The following is a 7,772-nucleotide window of genomic DNA, read 5'->3' as shown; positions in this document are numbered from 1 at the left end:
TTTGCTATCTGTCTTCTCACATAGTTTCCATATGGTTACAAATAGCAATGCAGCTGAATGAGCATGTGTAAACTCAATATTTTTTCTCAAATTTTGGGTTTGGAGGGGGGTGAGCAGAGAATCAATAAATGGAAAATGTTTGTGTCCCCTGCGCAAGTGTACCAGATATTATTCATGAAAGGCTTGACTTGAAGTAGATGTGGACAGAAGATAAAATACAGCATATGGTGTCTTGGCACACAGCTGTGTATTGGTAGTCTACACTGTTGGAGCTAATCATTACAAAACTTTTAAAGGTTTATGTGTTTGCATCTCCAAACTGTAAAAGGACCAAAAGTTAAGTGCATGCTTCTACTTATCCTAACAAAAATACAGAGTAAAATTTTATTTTATTTTTTGCAACATCCTGGTCTGTGTGCTTGCTTTTACAACACGGCCTATTCAGAATGTAAGAAAATTGAATCATATTAGATTTATGGGACAATATATTAAAAACACAACAAATGTATTATAGCAGTCAATTCTAATCTGAGTCTTTGATGAGCCCAAATAAGCTGAATCGTTTGTTTTCCTGTCTACACCTGTAGCTGTAATCCTTATCAAACACCAGAAGAGGTCAGTAAAGCCTTAATGATAAGTCTTAAATGAACAAGTGCAACTCTGTTAGTGAAGCCTATGTGAACATGGACTACAAAATCAGACTCTTTGTTTTCTTAATTCAGACACATCGTCACAGTGCCTGGAGTGTGCACCGTGCATTGTGTGTGTACTGTTTACAGAGCTTTAGTCACGAGACTGCACAGTTCGCAGGTTTAACTACTCCCTCATGTCAAGGCTGTTTGTCACGTGCTGTCACTGCAAGTCAAAATGTGGAATATTCAACATATGCGGCATCAGCAACTTTGTCCTCCAGCTATATACTATGGCTGTCTAACAGGTTTCATTTTTAGCTTTTAATTTATTTGTGTTTCATTTGCATCCCTAATAACAAAGGCTGAAAGAGGAAAACAGGAGTATTTTATGCTGCAGCCCGAACTTTCCATGCAGTCGTTGTTGCACAGGCTACGGACACACCGCAGGTCTTGGGGCCAGGTCTCCCCAAAAGCACTGCAGAAACAGAGATATTCGCCTTGTTTTCGGTCTCTGCATCATAACAACGTCTACAGAGCTGGGAACACACTGCACTCTTAATTATAAATCACGGACACCTCACCTAGGGCCACTGCTGTGAGCAGCAAACAGACGTGACCTATAAGGTCTGTGGTCTCACTACAGCACAGGGCCCCCCCAAAATCACGATACTGTTACTGTCATTTTAAATGAGACAGAGTGTATTATTAAATGTAATAATCTATCATTTAAGATTATACTGCCATTGTTTGCTATGTGTGACGCATCTGTTATATCGTTATAAATAAAGAATATATGTTCTCTTGCAGCTTTAATGAAATATTAATATTTCAAGGCGCTTAAGAAGCCCTTAACTAAAATTGTTGAAAGTATGCATATTTCCTCAGAGTGCACTTACGTGTTATTGCTCAGATATGTAGTGGAGTTATATAAACAGATGATTTACTCTACGTATGATATTACTCCATACGTTCTTCCTATTCGGGTTAGTCCGTTATTTCTTGTAATAAAAGGATGCTGCTCTCTCCCTCTGTGTGCACACAGTCCCACAGTCCTCAGTGAAAATGCACCCGCCATTTAGCCTGTGATGGACGTGTGGAGATTAAAGCATTAGGGGGATGTAAATGACTGAGGAGGAATCGCAGTTTGATGTGCTGTGCTGTGGTGGACGTAATATTTATCAGGGAGCTGTTAGGCCTGTGTGTAGTACATTTTGCTTTTGCAATGTGTGACTCAAATAACTTGCATACATATGGATTCATATACTTGTATCGTTTACTCATATTATGAACCGTGGAGAAGGGTGGTCATGTATTATTTACAAATGTTTGTTTCATTTTCTAGAATAACTGATGCATCTTCATGGATGAAGGGCGTGTGCTGTCTAGTATTAGCTTTGATCTTCTGATGCACACATTAAAAGAAATGTGGCAATTGGTCCAGGAAAAAAAAAATCTTTAAAATCGCCCTATAGCTTACATTTGCGTTGTTGCATACTGTAACATCAAACACTGACTGAATAAACCAAATTATCTGCTCTAGGTTTATCAGTGTACCAGATGGTTATGAGAAGCAGCCTTGGTCAAACATCTCCCCATTCCTCCTGACTCATATCAATGAACTGGCCCAAGTGTCACGACTGGGTGGCCGTTTTTTCAGCCCCAGTCTTTAATATCTGAATTCGGTTCGTCTTTCAGCCTTGAGCCGGTGTGTGAAGGAAGAGTGGATCGGGATGAACGTTCCTCTACATCCTCCACACCTCTACTGCGCTATTATCGGGGAGTATGAAGAAACTCTCAAAGGCCACAGGGTGACGAGGCTGCCATTGAATCCAGCCCTTCTCCGGGCTTGAATGTGTCTGCCGGTGATGGGAGTTAGGCTAATTGAAAAATGTTTGCTTCGCCATGAAAAGAGGCTTTAGAGAGACTCAAGGCTGCGGGATTGTTAACGCTCAGGTTAACAGAAGCAGCAGGGACGGTTCAGTCATATGAAGGAACAAGCAGGACTCAGCCTTAGCCCACAGCATCAGCACCATTCATCCATCCTTTCTTCTCACGCAGTGCTTATGAAACACTTCATGGAATGTATTCACAACACTTATTTGTATATTACCGAAAAGTAAGAAAACAAGTGAGGAAACTTTTCATATGTATTTTTTAATTCTGTATAGGCCACTGAACGAATGTAATCAGCTGCACTTCTAAATATGAGTTTAAGGAGCACTCCATGAAAACTGTAAAATGTAGTTTTGTGTAGGTTTCCCTCGGGAATGGCACTGAGAAACACTTGTTAAAATGTGTTGACGTGACTAGAACTCATTCAACTCTAAATCATTACTTTCGTTATGTTAAAATGTAAAAATCCCTTTGTTTTAAAAAATATATTTCCTCAAAAGACCTCCAATAGGCAACCCATGTGATTAATTTGCAGACATTTGAGTGTCACATTGTTAATTCGCGGTACAATTTAAGTTACGTAACGTTAAGTGGCTGTTCTTATGAGATTTGAATATGATTCAGTGTGCTGTTTCTCCGTTCGGGGTATCTACTGAAAGTCAAAATTCTTTTTAAAATATTCGCAAATTAGTAGCCTACAGGTCAATGTGTATTCCATTTTATAAGATCATGTCCTGCTTTGAGCTGAGTTTATTATCAAGAGGCCTATAGTCAGTATTGTGAGGCTGTGTCTTATATAGGCGGTCTGATCAGTGCAACTCACTGGCCTCACAAGTCACCCAGTACAAGATTCTCTGCTAATGCCATCAGTGTAACAATGTAAATATGACATAATCAGCACTGCACTCGTTTGCACAGCTAATTCACTTATGAAATGTGTATTCACTCAGTACACATGTCAATATATTAATCATATATCATGGCAGGCTTTTGTTTGTTTGTTTGTTTGTTTGCTGGCAAACAAAGTGCATGTCACAGCTGCAAGCTTGGGCTACGTACATTACACTGACTAATATCCATAACTACTGTTTACCCCTAACTATCACAGATCACGTGTGTGATCACGCTAAACACCCCATATGTGCTTAGTGGAGTTCCATTGATGCTTGTTCATAAGAGACGGGGTTATAAAAATGTATGTATACGTTGATTTATTTATTTTTATGAACATAACCTCAGTGTTGTGTGCACAACCTTTCGAAGTGGCACCTGTATGAAACAGCACTGGTGGTGCAGTTGAATGTGTTCAAATGGGCTATGTGTTCAGATGAGTAAAGTAAACTGGAATCTCTGTAAAAAAAACTATAAAAAAAGAACAGAGATGTTTAGTGCAAGTTTATTTATTTATTGCTTAAGGCAAATGATTTCTTTCATGAAGTTAGAATATTTCAGAGATCAGTTCAGTATACTCAAGAGGATAAACCATAAGGCAATGGCAGAAGTTGGTGTTCATTTCACCAGTAAGATGGTCACCGTTGTCTTTGTAAGGCAAGAACGTCTTGCAGAATGCCTTTATAGTATTAAAATATGTGGATGTATACTATCGTCCAGGCAGACTGACTCAGCTTAGCATTTTTATGTATTTATTTACTCATTCAGATTCACAAAAGTATGAAGTGGTTTTGGTTTATCTGATTTATCGAACGCTCATTCAGTATCACTCAATATTCTGTTTGGTACTGGTAAAGCCTTGGTCCAGGTAGCCCTCCCTTATCTTACTTTATAAGCCACTGTGAGTTCTTTATCTCTCCCAGCGAGACAAGCACGGATGACTCATAGCCATTATGCCCAGCGAGTGACTAAGAAACACATTTCTTCACAGCTCCCATCTCTAACAGTCAGTCTCTTCACTGTACCAGTGTCCTCGTGTTTATAGCTGACCCACAGCAGAGCAAAAGCCTAATACGTCTATTAAAGGTAAACACATTGGCGGTGGTGGATGCTTGTGTGGTTTTCTTAGAGGGGCACTGGAACCTCAGAGGGGAACGCTGGCATTCTGCAGGGAACTGCTAGATGATTTCGAAGCAGGTTTTATACTATTGCAGTCCCGCTTTGGAAGTGGAGTAATGCTGTATGTGAGCGCATGCGTGAAATTTCAACAATGACATTTTGGCAATTCGTTGTGTCTTTGATGTGCAATAAATAGGTTGGAATCTTTTGGCGTCAGGTAGGTCTTCTCAAAAGGCACTTGAAAGCTTCTGAAGCCTGGCTGGAGTTTCTCCTAGTTATGTATACTGACATAGTATGGTCAAAAACATGTCTGAAAAGACATGGAAAATCTGGTCCCTGGTTCCGGATGCCTGAAGGGCACCGATACAACACACAACACGAGGCGTTTGTCTGATGAGTTGATCTGGATGTATCTGAACACTTCCACCCTTCCAGACCAGACTCTCACTGCTTGAAGTAAACCATAAGGCTGTTGATGGATGGAGAGCTCCAGACTATCCTGATTTTTTTTTTCCTCTGTCCGTGTTTCTAAGCAGTCGGTCCCTGTATTGTTGTGCTGGAACCTGGATAAGTGTAAAAAATGCTAATAATATCCACACGGTGACCATCTTTTTTTTGTATACATTAATGCAGGGAAGAGGAGAATGTTTCTCAAAAGCTCAAAAACCTTTAGTCTGACATAAAAAAAACATTTTTAGCAGTTGTATCCATTTCACGGGTGACTGACAAGCCTGTCGAGAGAGCTGCGGTATTGGCATCGCAGCCGTGGTGGCCATGCATGGCGGGTCACTGGCAGGACGCTGGTCTTCAGTGTGCCAGGTGAACGCGGGTGGTGTGAGGGACACCGAAGCAGATCGGGACCAGGATGGAGGGCAGAGAGTAAAACCGGGCAGAAGGCGCTCCGTGTCCGACCGTGATGCAGGCCGGCCCGGTACCAGTACTCGCCATGTCTGTTGTGATTAAAAAACCGACCAGAGTTGTTTGCAAAAAAAAAGAGAGAGAATCTCAAAAGCGCAGACGTTTGTTCATAGGCTGGTTTGAGATGCTGTCTGATCTTTGGGACCTGAGGTTCAGAGGGAGGAAAGGGTGCAGAGAAAGGGGTTAATTCCATTATGGATACAGCTAGTGCTTCTGGGCTGGCCTTCCACCTCACACACACAAACACACACGTACACTTGTCATCCAAGGACTCTGTTTTGGCTTCTGAGCTTATTGCTATGGCAACCTTGCTTTGACGCTGAATATGTAGGAAGGCAAAAAAGCAAAGCTTTAGAGACACCTCCCCTCCCCCCATTTTAAGTATATATAAGAAACTGGTTCATCTGTATTTGGGAATCTGGAATACAGTAAATGGTACAGGCTTTTACATAATATAACCAATATAGGTAATAAACCTTCATCATCCTGACATATACCCTCTAAGGGAAAAGCCAGCAGTAAAGGGTGCTATTGTCCGGCTGAGAAATTAATGTAATATATGGAATTGCAGTTACATTATTAGTACATTTTTAATGCAGTGTTGGCCTTAGAGTGTCTGTGATCGTGAGCTGTAATGATAAACACGCTGGGTGTGTTTCTGCTGCTCGGCGGGAAGGGTGTAGAGATATTGGAGCTGAAAGGAGCTGAAGTTACTGCCATGATGTAGTGAGGCAGATCTATAGGAAAAAAGCATAAAAAATGTATAGAGCAGGGAGAACACTACCGCTCTACACACATGTACCGCACACATGTTCACAACTGAAGACTCAGCAAACCTGAACCTGCATACATGCCTTGATACTGGACACACACACGCACGCACGCACACTTCACTCCATGCTGTGATGCAGTCTATGTGCTTGTGAAATAGTTGCACTAAGTTTTTTGGTAACCAATAACAAGGTAGTGTTACTTATTTCTGGCGAATTGTCAAACTTCATCACAGCTGTAACAAACACCAGATACAGGTTGGGAATGAGTTTCCTTCTTCAGGGGTATTGCGAAATATTTATAACAAGACATGACCTGAAGGGGTGAATACTGATAATATAAATGCTTAAAAAATAAGAAAGTCTTTGTTTGACTTAAAAGGTATAGTTTGCATCATTTGTGTGTGTGTGTGTGTGTGTGTGTGCATGTGGTGTGTATACATGTGTGCAAATGTGCATGTATGTGTGTGTGTGTGTGTGTGTGTGTGTGTGTGTGTGTGTGTGTGTGTGTGCATTGTGCAAATGTGCATGTGTGTGTGTGTGTGCATGTGGTGAGTGTACATGTATGCAAATGTGCATGTGTGTGTGTGTGTGTGTGTGTGTGCATTGTGCAAATGTGCATGTGTGTGTGTGTGTGTGTGTGTGTGTGTGTGTGCATGTGGTGTGTGTGCCTGTGTGCAAATGTGCGTGTGTGTGTGTGTGTGTCTTAAAATAATATTTAAACTTTTTTCAACCTTATGTCCATGTACTGCACCCTCAGCATATGGCGGTTTGTTTGAGATGTTTTCCTCCACTTGGAAAATAATGCTGAACCTATTTTTTTAAGAATACATGCATAATGGTCTTATGACAGCAATCCTGTTAATACACATCTGAAATATGTCATCATGGCAATGAAAGCGTACACTCAGTAATGTCTGAGTAGCCACGTCTTACCAAAGCTATTCACCTGTAGCTTTATCCACTCTTCAGATACTGGAGTGCTAAATCAGCTCCTGATAAGGAGCAGTTCCCAGAGTTTGAATGGTATCCATGCACAAACAGCAGCACATTACCACAGTTTTTTCCTTCTAGAAAAGTGGCCTAGTCCTGTCTCTGAAAAACAAAATACATTATACAGATTTATCATCATTCACAAAAATATTTCACCAACCTGTTTCATGAAACAATGTTTCACAGCAGTGGTAACTGATGGAGTTCACTTTCTTGATTTGATGTGCATTTGCACACAGCCAGCCCACTGTAGTTGTATATCACAGTGAAACTGTTGTCCAACCCGATGTTTTGTTGCACTGTTGTCCGCAGACATGTATACAAGAGAAACGTCCATGGCTGAGTTGTCTCCATCACTGTTGCACTTACTGCGATTTATTTGCAAAGATGAACTTTTAAGAATTCTGTATGAAGGAGAGCTTTAAGAATTACAATTTAAACCACAAATTCTTCCTTAATGCTCGTTTTATTGAGAGTCCATTTCTGTTGTAAGACAAGTGACACTAGACGTAATAGGGAATGTGCCACTGTTCATCGCACTGGACGTAACTGGGGC

The sequence above is a fragment of the Brachyhypopomus gauderio genome, chromosome 8 (genome assembly GCF_052324685.1).
Source record: "Brachyhypopomus gauderio isolate BG-103 chromosome 8, BGAUD_0.2, whole genome shotgun sequence".
Classification (NCBI taxonomy): Eukaryota; Metazoa; Chordata; class Actinopteri; order Gymnotiformes; family Hypopomidae; genus Brachyhypopomus; species Brachyhypopomus gauderio.
Note: the sequence above shows the minus strand (reverse complement) of the source record.